We start from the raw sequence: 12,788 nt of genomic DNA, 5'->3' as shown, positions 1-12,788 counted from the left end.
ACAACTGAGAGCCTTCACAGAAATATATTACCAAAAGATAAGTCGAGCACTGACAAAAAAAAAGAAAAAAAAAAGAAGTGAAGCACTCCTTCAAATCAAGTGTACTTGAAATGTGCATGCCAGGCTTTAAAAGGAAATGTTTCAGGTCGTAGTGACACTGTGAAGTAAAACGGTGACTGTGAGACGCCGAACGCAGCTGCAGCAGGTTTGACTGAAAGTGAAGTGACAGACAGGTGATGGAGGCCAGAGGTCATGAACTCTGGGATCCAGAATAGAGCGAGCCCATCCATCACGGCCTCACGCCGCTCATGACTGACTGCCCATTTTAAGACGAAACGGTGAAGACAAATTTCAGGGGTAAAGAAAGTTTCCTGCACCTTAAGATGTGTTTTTTGTAGTTGTGTGAAGAAGTGTCGTTTGTTTCTGTGCATTAAAGCAGCACTTGTCCATCATAAGATCCTTTTGTGGTGTATGATGGAGGGGAGGAGTTAATTCCCGAACCGAGGGACGAGTCCAGTGGGGGAGTGACTGTAACAGTGGTGCACATGACTCCTGAGGAGGAAAAAAGAAACAGTGAAGTAAAAATAAGATGAATGAATCTTTTTCATGTGGGAGCAATAAATCAGTAGGAACACACTGATGCTGCAAGGCGTGAAACATTCAGATGAGAGAGAGACTGGATGGGCTGAAACAATCTCTTCAATTATTATCTTTTGATGTCTGCAAAATCCCTCTTTTTTATGCAAACCATTGATTTTGCTTTCATGTTTGTATCAGTGTTGTATATTTTAAGTCTAAAAATTGGGTCAAACTATACTAGGTCAAATCTGGGAGTATGCGCCAGTGTCACGCAACGCAGCATCCACCACACTGCGGAACCGCCTTGGGTCCAGGATGGCAACCACTCAGGCAGACAACTGCTCCAACCCCACCTCTGGAAAACAACTATCTGCAGCTTCCTTGGCCTTCTCCAGCCCACAGGGGTCCATAAACACTGAGGCACCTATATGCTGGATCATGCAGCGATGCACCACGTAGCACAACAATATTTATTGTGAATAAATAAGTCCTATAAAGGTTCTGAGTCCCATTAGGGCATCCTCAGAATCTGGAGTGTGAAGCAGATGGGAGTCTACAACTCCCCCTGGATGGGAAGGCAGTCTACTGCAGTTACATCCCCCCAACCAAGGATGCAACCCAGAAGTTTTTTGTCCAAGGACACAGACGGGTACAGACCTGGGTCCGTATCCATGAATGGATATGGACATGGATAGGATCCTAAGCATCCTATCCATGTCCGTATCCATGAATGGATATGGACATGGATAGGATCCTAAGCATCCTATCCATGACGTCATTCTAAGAAAAATCTTAGAATACTTCAAATTCAAAGACATGTCTTAGAATTTTCCCTTAGTAAGATAAAAAAGTTATTCACAAAGCATCTTAGGCCTTGAGAGAGCTCCTAAGGTGCCAAACTGTTAAGCGGAGGGAGGAGGACTTTTAAGAAACTTAAGAGTGTGTGTCTTAAACAGACAAGAAGGCAGAAAGACAGACAGGAAGGAGAGATATTGTCCGTATGTTGAATGGCAGTGATTCAGTAACACTCTGCAGGCTTGATGGTGCAGGAATAATTTGTTTGTGGTTGACCTCATCAGGAACGGGCTTACTTTTCCCACCCAGCGCAGTAAGGTAATTGTTGTGAAAGTGTCGTGACACGGACCCACAACAGGGGGCATTAATGAACGGACAATGGATAAGCCAAAAAGTAACAATTTAACGTTGTGAATCACACAACGATGTACAGACAATAACAATATAGTGACTGTCAATCATACACCAGGTGACGTGTGGGCAGGCTCGACGATAGAAGACGCCTGGCGAGAGAAAAGCCGGATCCACACAGCTTCCACCGCCAATGGAGCTGAAGAACACCGGAGCCGCCAAGCCCTGCGCCCCAGGTGGCCGCTGTCTTCAGCAGTCAGACCCGGTACTGCTGGCAGAGAACAGAGACAGTCCAGATGAGTGTGAGGTCGCACACTCAGTAATCCCACAGTCTGTATTCAGTAAAGGAGGGAGAACCTCCACCTCCAATCACACACTCGTGCAGCTCCTGAGTTAACCACTTATCTGGTTGGGGTGTGAAGCGAAGCCGTCGCTGATCACACCAAACGCCAATCCCACAGATAAGGACACACCACAGGAAAACGGCTGCAAAGAAGTTCAGATTATTACTCAATGTTTTGAGTCAGCAGAGAAAATTACCTGATTGGTAGTTGATTTCTCGGCGAGGAGGTGGAGTTGCAGTCCGGCCTTTGTAGTGGTGGTGATGGGTGACAGCTGGTATTGATAGGTGACAGCTGTCACTTCCAGTGGCTCTGACGCCCTCTCGTGCTTGGAGCCCGCACTCCAAGCAGGGTGCCATCTGGTGGTGGTGGGCCAGCAGTACCTCCTCTTCAGCGGCCCACACAACAGGACCCCCCCCTCAACGACCAGGCTTGTCTGGGTGCCGGGCGTAGAAGTCGGCCAGGAGGGCCGGGTCCAGGATGAAGCTCCTCTTCACCCAGGAGCGTTCTTTGGGTCCATATCCTTCCCAGTCCACCAAATACTGGAATCCCCGGCCCTTTCGACGAACGTCCAGGAGTCGGCGCACAGTCAAGCCGGCTCCCCATCGATGATCCGGGCAGGCGGCGGCGCCGGTCCAGGGGCACAGAGGGGAGAGGTGTGGCAGGGTTTGAGTCTGGAGACGTGGAATACTGGATGTATCCGCAGTGAAGCTGGCAGCTTCAGCTTCACTGCGGCTGGACTGTGGACCTTCACGATGGTGAAGGGTCCTATAAATCTGTCCTTAAGCTTCTGGGATTCCGTTTGTAGAGGTATGTCCTTTGTGGATAACCAGACCGCCTGCCCGGGCTGGTATGCAGGGGCCGTCTGCATGGGCCTTAGCCCTCGTCCGGGCTCTGAGCAGGGCAGAGCGGGTGGTACGCCACACCCGACGGCACTTCCTCAGATGGGCCTGGACTGAGGGCACCCCGACCTCTCCCTCCACTAGCGGAAACAATGCGGGCTGGTACCCCAAACACACCTCAAACGGGGAGAGGCCGGTGGCAGATGAAACTTGGCTATTATGAGCGTACTCGATCCAGGCCAGATGGTCACTCCAGGCCGTTGGGTGCGCGGAGGTCACGCAGCGGAGGGCCTGCTCCAGTTCCTGGTTCGTCCCCTCTGCCTGCCCATTCGTCTGGGGGTGGTACCCAGACGAGAGACTGACGGTGGCCCCCAGTTCCCTGCAGAAACTCCTCCAGACCTGGGAGGAGAACTGAGGACCACGATCCGAGACTATGTCCGATGGAATCCCATGCAGACGCACGACATGGTGGACCAGGAGGTCTGCAGTCTCCTGGGCCGTCGGGAGCTTCGGGAGGGCCACGAAGTGGGCCGCCTTGGAGAACCGGTCCACTATCGTTAAGATGGTGGTGTTGCCCTGGGACGGCGGGAGGCCCGTGACAAAGTCCAGGCTGATATGAGACCAGGGGCGACGAGGCACAGGCGGAGGCTGGAGGAGGCCTTGGGCCTTGTGATGGTCGGCTTTGCCCCTGGCACAGGTGGTGCAGGCCTGGACATACTCCCGGACGTCGGCTTCCATAGACGCCCACCAGAAGCGCTGCCGGACCACTGCCACGGTCCTTCGCACCCCTGGGTGACAGGAGAGCTTGGAATCGTGACAGAAGTCAAGGACCGCAGCCCTGGCCTCTGGTGGGACGTACAGATTGTTCTTCGGACCTGTCCCCGGGTCCGGGCTCCGTGTCAGGGCCTCCCGGACGGTCTTCTCCACGTCCCAGGTAAGGGCGGCCACGACAGTGGACTTGGGGATGATGGTTTCAGGGGGGTCTGACAGCTCGGTCTTGACCTCCTCTTCGTGCACCCGGGACAGGGCGTCAGATCGTTGGTTCTTAGTCCCGGGGCGGTAGGTGATCCGGAAGTCAAAACGCCCGAAAAACAGCGACCAGCGGGCTTGCCTGAGGTTCAGACGCTTCGCGGTCCGGATGTACTCCAGGTTCCGATGGTCCGTGAAAACCGTAAATGGTACCGATGCTCCCTCCAACAGGTGTCTCCACTCCTCAAGAGCCTCCTTCATCGCAAGAAGTTCCCGATTGCCGACGTCATAGTTCCGTTCAGCTGGGGTCAACCTGCGGGAAAAGTAGGCACATGGATGGAGAACCTTGTCGAACTCCCCACTCTGGGACAGCACGGCTCCTATCCCTGAGTCAGAGGCATCCACTTCAACAACAAACTGGCGCTTGGGATCGGACTGCACCAGAACCGGTGCAGTCGAGAACCGGCGTTTCAACTCCCTAAACGCGGCTTCGCACCAATCCAACCAGGTGAAGGGGACTTTTGTGGAGGTCAGGGCTGTCAGGGGGCTAACTACCTGACTGTAGCCCTTGATGAACCTCCGGCAGAAATTTGCAAAACCGAGGAACTGTTGTAGTTTCCTACGGTTCGTTGGTTGGGGCCAATCTCTCACCGCCGCAACCTTGGCCGGATCAGGGGCGACGGAGTTGGAGGAGATGATGAACCCCAAGAAGGACAAAGAAGTGCGGTGGAACTCATACTTCTCGCCCTTCACAAACAGCCGGTTCTCCAACAACCTCTGTAGGACCTGACGTACATGATTGACATGGGTCTCAGGATCCGGAGAAAAGATGAGTATATCGTCTAGATATACGAAGACAAACCGATGCAGGAAGTCCCGCAAGACGTCATTAACCAATGCTTGGAACGTCGCGGGCGCATTGGTGAGGCCGAACGGCATGACCAGGTACTCAAAGTGACCTAACGGGGTGTTGAACGCCGTCTTCCACTCGTCTCCCTCCCGGATCCGAACCAGGTGATAAGCATTCCTAAGATCCAATTTTGTGAAAATTTGGGCTCCATGCAGGGGCGTGAACACTGAATCCAACAGAGGTAACGGGTATCGGTTGCGAACCGTGATCTCGTTCAGCCCTCTGTAATCAATGCATGGACGGAGTCCGCCGTCCTTCTTGCCCACAAAAAAGAAACCAGCACCCATCGGGGAGGTGGAGTTCCGGATCAACCCAGCAGCTAACGAGTCCCGGATGTAGGTCTCCATTGATTCGCGTTCCGGACGTGAGAGATTGTACAGCCTGCTCGACGGGTACTCAGCGCCCGGTATCAAATCAATGGCACAATCGTACAGACGGTGCGGGGGCAGCGTGAGTGCCAGATCCTTGCTGAAGACGTCAGCAAGGTCGTGGTACTCGGCCGGCACCGCCGTCAGATTGGGGGGGACTGAAACCTCCTCCTTAGCAGTCACACCGGGTGGAACCGAGGATCCTAAACACTCCCGGTGGCAGGTTTCGCTCCACTGAACCACAACCCCAGACAGCCAATCAATCCGGAGATTGTGTTTTAACACCCATGGAAAACCCAAAATCACTCGGGAGGTAGAAGGTGTTACATGGAACACAATCTCCTCCCTGTGATTCCCAGACACCACCAATGTCACTGGCTGTGTCTGGTGTGTGATTAGTGGAAGAAGGGTGCCATCTAGCGCCCGCACCGACAATGGTGACAGTAAGGCCACTAGAGGGAGCCCAACCTCCTTTGCCCATCTGCTATCCAGCAGATTCCCCTCCCACCCCGTGTCCACCAGTGCTGGGGCGTGAAGGGTTAGATCCCCACTCAGGATCGTGACTGGGATTCGTGCAGATCGTCGGGGTTTCCCCACGTGGGTGTTGTGACCCACCCTTAGCCCAGTCTCTAAGGACGAGTGCTGTTGTTTTGACCGTTTGGGGCATTCTCTCTGTATGTGCTCGGTAGAGCTGCAGAGAAAACACTCTCCACGGATCAGCCTCCTTTGTCTCTGATCTGATCGTTTTTTGGCCCTGCTCGTTTCCATAGCAACGTCAGCAGGGGGAGCTGTTGTCACGTGGAGAGCCCTGGCAGTGGAGCGTGAGGAAGTCGGCTTCCTTTCGGACCCGGGAGGAAGAGGGACGGCTTGTGCCTGGTCACGCCCCTCGTCTCGTTCCCGTCGGTGTTCCGTTAATCGGTTGTCTAACCGTATAACCAGGTCGATAAGCCCATCTAAATCCCGCGGCTCGTCCTTCGCCACCAGGTGCTCCTTAAGGACCAGAGGCAGTCCGTTTACAAAGGCAGCGCGGAGCGCAACAGCATTCCAGCCGGCTCGCGCTGCCGGGATGCGGAAGTCGACTGCATACTTCGCTGCGCTCCGATGCCCCTGCCGTATCGACAGCAGCACACTTGAAGCGGTCTCGCCTCTATGAGGGTGGTCGAACACCTGTCGGAACTCCCTCACAAACTCAGTATAAACCGTTAGGAGCTGTGAATTCTGCTCCCAAAGCGCCGTAGCCCAGGCGCGTGCCTCTCCTCGAAGCAAATTGATCACATAAGCCACCCGGCTGGCGTCTGCTGCGTACATGATGGGACGCTGTGAAAAGACGAGCGAGCACTGCATCAAGAAGTCCGCGCACGTCTCCACACAGCCTCCGTACGGCTCCGGAGGACTTATGTATGCTTCAGGGGAAGGTGGGGGGGTTCGTTGAACGACCAGCGGAATGTCTGTTTCTGGCACACGGTCAGCAGGAGGAGGTGCTGCAGCAGCGCCCTGGCCACGCGCTTCCACCTGGGCGGTGAGACCCTCCATCCTACGATTGAGAAAACTGCTCTGCTCGGTAATTAAATCCAACCGAGCGGTAAAGGCAGTTAAGATGTGCTGCAGCTCACCCAACACGCCTCCTGCTGGCGCCTGTGCACCTCGCTCTTCCATTGGCTGTTCAAGCGATGGTTGACGCCCCTCGGGATCCATGACGCTGGCCGAGAAATCCTGTTGTGAAAGTGTTGTGACACGGACCCACAACAGGGGGCGTTAATGAACGGACAATGGATAAGCCAAAAAGTAACAATTTAATGTTGTGAATCACACAACGATGTACAGACAATAACAATATAGTGACTGTCAATCATACACCAGGTGACGTGTGGGCAGGTTCGATGATAGAAGACGCCTGGCGAGAGAAAAGCCGGATCCACACAGCTTCCACCGCCAACGGAGCTGAAGAACACCGGAGCCGCCAAGCCCTGCGCCCCAGGTGGCCGCTGTCTTCAGCAGTCAGACCCGGTACTGCTGGCAGAGAACAGAGACAGTCCAGATGAGTGTGAGGTCGCACACTCAGTAATTCCACAGTCTGTATTCAGTAAAGGAGGGAGAACCTCCACCTCCAATCACACACTCGTGCAGCTCCTGAGTTAACCACTTATCTGGTTGGGGTGTGAAGCGAAGCCGTCGCTGATCACACCAAACGCCAATCCCACAGATAAGGACACACCACAGGAAAATGGCTGCAAAGAAGTTCAGATTATTACTCAATGTTTTGAGTCAGCAGAGAAAATTACCTGATTGGTAGTTGATTTCTCGGCGAGGAGGTGGAGTTGCAGTCCGGCCTTTGTAGTGGTGGTGATGGGTGACAGCTGGTGTTGATAGGTGACAGCTGTCACTTCCAGCGGCTCCGACGCCCTCTCGTGCTTGGAGCCCGCACTCCAAGCAGGGTGCCATCTGGTGGTGGTGGGCCACCAGTACCTCCTCTTCAGCGGCCCACAAAACAGTAATAACGCCTGAGGTGAAGGTCATCACAACATTGTGATACCTGGCTATGGGAAAAAATGTAAATTGCATGTAAATTCTATCTTTCATGTTGTTGTCCATTCGCTGCTCCTGTCCATTCGCTGCTCCACAGCGGATACAGCCAGATCCGCATTGGTAGTTAGCACTAGTTTTATGCCGGATGCCCTTCCTGACGCAACTCCAATGTAACCTGGAGAAACACGCACTGCTTAGTTTCTGAGATCTGCAATTACTAATATCAAAGTAAGCAATGTCAGCAGCCAGAGACTAAATGGTTGCCTACAACACTCACCTGTTTGAGAAGAACTTTGCTTGTGTGCTGCAATCTCTGCTCTCACGTTGGATTGCAGTACGTAGCAACTCTTCTCACATTCATCGCTTGCGCGCAATTACCAGCATGGAGGATGGCAACCACTCAGTCAGACAACTGCTCCAACCCCACCTCTGGAAAACAACTATCTGCAGCTTCCTTGGCCTTCTCCAGCCCACAGGGGTCCATAAACACTGAGGCACCTATATGCTGGATCATGAACGGGGCCATGTATCATGAGATTTTAAGCCAAAACCTCCTTCCATCAGTGAGAGCATTGAAGATGCAACGTGGCTGGGTCTTCCAGCATGACAATGATCCCAAACACACTGCTCAGGCAACGAAGGAGTGGCTCTGTAAAAAGCATTTCAAGGTCCTGGAGTGGCCTAGCCAGTCTCCAGACCTCAACCCCATAGAAAATTTGTTGAGGGAATTGAAAGTCCATGTTGCCCAGCGACAGCCCCAAAACATCACTGCTCTAGAGGAGATCTGCATGGAGGAATGGGCCAAAATACCAGCTACAGTGTGTGCAAACCTGGTGAAGACTTACAGGAAACGTTTGACCTCTGTCATTGCTAACAAAGATTATGTTACAAAGTATTGAGTTGAACTTTTGTTATTGACCAAATAGTTATTTTCCACCATAATTTACAAATACATTCTTTAAAAATCCTACAATGTGATTTCCTGGATTTTTTTTCTCATTTTGTCTCTCACGGTTGAAGTGTACCTATGTTGAAAAATACAGACCTCTCTCATCTTTCTAAGTACGAGAACTTGCACAATCATGGGCCGAGTAAATACTTTTTTGCCCCACTGTATAAAGAAGTTCATTAGCAAGTGTTTAAAAAGCCTTTAAAGGATCCCATTTACTTTGTTTTTACTGTGAAGAGAATGCATACGACTGCTAACACAACAGAAAGGGACTGATTTTATTTTATTTTTGTAAACATTGTTTCAGTTTGCACCCAAATGTGCATGAGGTGCATCAGCTTTGAACATGGCTGCATATTGTCATAGTATTATTGCTCATACTATGTGTTAAATGAACCAGTAGATTTGTACATTGGAGAGAGTACAAGCAAGAGGGAGAGACAGCTCTGAAGTGTTTTCAAACTTCTCATTCGCACGCGCGCGCACACACACACACACACACACACACACACACACACACACACACACACACACACACACACACACACACACACACACACACACACACACACACACACACACACACACACACACACACACACCCATAAAGTAGCCATTTTGAAAATGCCATTGGTTACCAAAAGTGAAGGCAGTGACCCCTTTGTGGACTGTGAAGGTACTCTAGGTGGACTGTGAGAGGTTATTATAAATAAATAACCTCTTCGATTTTCAATTTTTAATGAAGTTTAGAATTACCCAAAAATGGTTATAATTTTCAAGATGTTTCAGAATTAATGCAACAAGGGTATTAAATTGTGTGCTCCATTTTTCTGATGTGCAGTGAGGCAAATAAATATTTGATCCACTCTCAAATTTGCAAGTTTACCCTCTTACAAAGAATGGAGAGGTCTGTAATTTTTATTGTAGGTACACTTCAACTGTGAGAAAGAATCAAAAATTTTTTTAGAGTACAGAATAGGAGAGCTTCTTAACAGGTCTGTGACAGCCAGAATTCTTGCTGGTTGGTAGGTGATCAAATACTTACAGTTGGATGTAAAAGTTTGGGCACCCCTGATGATTTCCATGATTTTCCTTTATAAATCATTGGTTGTTTGGATCAGCAATTTCAGTTAAATATATCATATAGCAGACAAACACAGTGATATTTGAGAAGTGAAATGAAGTTTATAGGATTTACAGAAAGTGTGCAATAATTCTTTAAACAAAATTAGGCAGGTGCATAAATTTGGGCACCCCAACAGAAAAAAATACATAAATATTTAGTAGATCCTCCTTTTGCAAAAATAACAGCCTCTACACGCTTCCTATAGCTTCCAATGAAAATCTATATTCTGGTTGAAGGTATTTTGTACCATTCTTCTTTACAAAACATCTCAAGTTTGTTGGTTTCTGAGCATGGACAGCCCACTTAAAGTAGACCTGCTTTGAAATAAATGTGTTCAGATCTCAGAAAGAAATAGCTGATATGTATTTATAAGACCCTTATGAATGCAGCAAAGTAAATCTGCAAGCCCAAATTTGTAATCAGGCGGAGAATGCTTTGTTTAAAAATGACAAATTTGCAGCTAAAATTTGGCCCTCCGTGAAAACTGGTTGTACATCCGGGACATTGCTGTGACGTAAGTGAGAAGACAGAGCGCTAGTGCGATCCCGTGCGTTGAGTGAATGCAATACTAGCTATTTCTCAATTAAAATTGATGTTATTTGTTAGTAATGTTACTGTTTTACACATCCTGGTTTCAACATCCAAACGTAAGCTGCAATGAATGCGAGATACAGCTCTGCATGTTCAGATCAGCGGCGACATCAACAGCAGGCGACGTTCTTCCCCAACTCTTACTGCGTCAGTCCACTCGCTAGCATAGCATGCAAGCGGGTTGTCGCGGTAACCCCGACCCCAGCCCTGCCCCGTGAGAAAATATTGGCTTACATGGAGTGCCTCCGTCCGTTCACTCATACTGCAGCTGCATTGATCATGCAGATCCTACTTACATTGCAAAAAGTCCTGAAAATATCATTTTTATGCAGTCCACAAACATTCAGTCTTAGAGCAAGATAATATAAAACTCACCAATAATTGTTTTTTACGGGGAAATATGTTCGAATATAGATCTAGCCTAAAGGCAAAACAATCACAAACAACCTCGAAATGGCGGTAGGGTAAAAACAGTAGATTTTCAATGCGACACCACTCAATCAAATGGCTGTATGAAAAAGTCCCCAAAAATATTTTTCAGGCAAAAATAAAAGAAATGTATACTCACCAAACGTACCGCAAGACAATATGAAGTTTTAAAAAGAGTTGATCCTTCCGTATAAGACAATAAAAAGGTGCTTTTGTAAGAGATGCAAACTGATGGAAATCCACAAATTACAGCTGGTGCGCGCAATGCATGCTGGAATAGTGTCTTCTCTCTGATGTCTCGGCAACGTCCCAGATGTGATGACAGGTGTGCTGAGGGCCAAATTTTAGCTGTAAATTTGTCATTTTTTTAAACAAAGATTTCTCCGTTGAATGACAGATCTGGACTTGCAGATTTACTTTACTACATTCAGAAGGATCTTATGTGTAAATATAAGCCATTTTTTGGTCCAAAGATCTGACTGCATTTACTTCAATGCAGGTCTACTTTAAAATCACACCACAGATTTTCAACAATATTCAGGTCTTGGGACTGAGATGGCCATTCCAGAACATTGTACTTGTTCCTCTGCATGAATGCCTTAGTAGATTTTGAGCATTGTTTAGGGTTGTTGTCTTGTTGATCCAGCCCCAGCGCAACTTCAACTTTGTCACTGATTCATGAACACTGTTCTCAAGAATCTGCTATTGACTGGAATCCATGTGACCCTCAACTTTAAGATTCCCAGTACCTGCACTGGCCACGCAGCCCCACAGCATGATGGAACCACCTCCAAATTTTACTGTAGGTAGCAAGTGTTTGTCTTGGAATGCTGTGTTCTTTTTAAGCCATGCATACCACCCCTTGTTTGTCCAAATAACTAAATTTTAGTTTCATCAGTCCACAGCACCTTATTCCAAAATGAAGCTGGCTTGTCCAAATGTGCTTTAGCATACCTCAAGCGACTGTTTGTGGTGTGTATGCAGAAAAGGCTTCCTCTGCATTACAGCATCATACAGCATCTCTTTTTGTGTAAAGTAGACTGTACAATTGAATGATGTACAGAGACACTTTTTGCAGCAAGGTCATGTTGTAGGTCTTTGGAGCAGGTCTGTGGGTTGACTATGACTGTTCTCACCATCCTTCGCTTCAGTTTATCGGAGATTTTTCTTGGCCTGTCACTTTGGGCCTTAGCTAGTACTGTGCCTGTGGTCTTCCATTTCCTCACTATATTCCTCACAGTGGAAACTGACAGCTGAAATCTCTGATAGCGTTTTGTACCCTTCCCCTAAACCATGATGCTGAACAATATTTGTTTTCAGGTCATTTAAGAGTTGTTTAGAGGCTCCCATGTTGTTGTTAGAAGAGATGCAAAGAGGAGAAACATTTGCAAATGGCCACCTTAAATACCCTTTCTCATGATTGGATTCACCTGTGTAAGGAGGTCAAGGGTCAATGAGCTTCCCAAACCAATTCTGTGTTCCCATAATTAGTGCTAAATGCATTAAAATCAATAAAATGGAACGGGTGCCCAAAGGGTACACCTGCTGAATTTTGTTTAAATAATTATTGCACTTTCTGTAAATACTAGAAACTTCATTTCACTTCTCAAATATCAATGTGTTCATGTGCTATATATTTAACTGAAATTGCTGATCCAAACAACCAGTGATTTATAAAGAAAATCATGGAAATCATTAGGATTTGGATTTATATTCTGCAATAAAATAAAGGTCAAAGTAAATATAAGAATCACTGCATTTTTGTTTTATATTTATTGAAATTTCTGATCCAGACAACCAATGACTTATAAAAGGAAAATCATGAAAATTATCATTGGTGCCCAAACCTTTGCATGCAACTGTATGCAGATTGCACACACGCACACACACACACATATATACAGTATAGTCAAACTGGCAAGAGTGAGCACATTAACTGTACTTCTCCAGGTTTGGTTTCACCTCTGACATTCTCTGTCCACTTGTGTAGTTTATGATCCTGCTGTTTCAGA

The sequence above is a fragment of the Thalassophryne amazonica genome, chromosome 9 (assembly GCF_902500255.1).
Source record: "Thalassophryne amazonica chromosome 9, fThaAma1.1, whole genome shotgun sequence".
NCBI lineage: Eukaryota > Metazoa > Chordata > Actinopteri > Batrachoidiformes > Batrachoididae > Thalassophryne > Thalassophryne amazonica.
Note: the sequence above shows the minus strand (reverse complement) of the source record.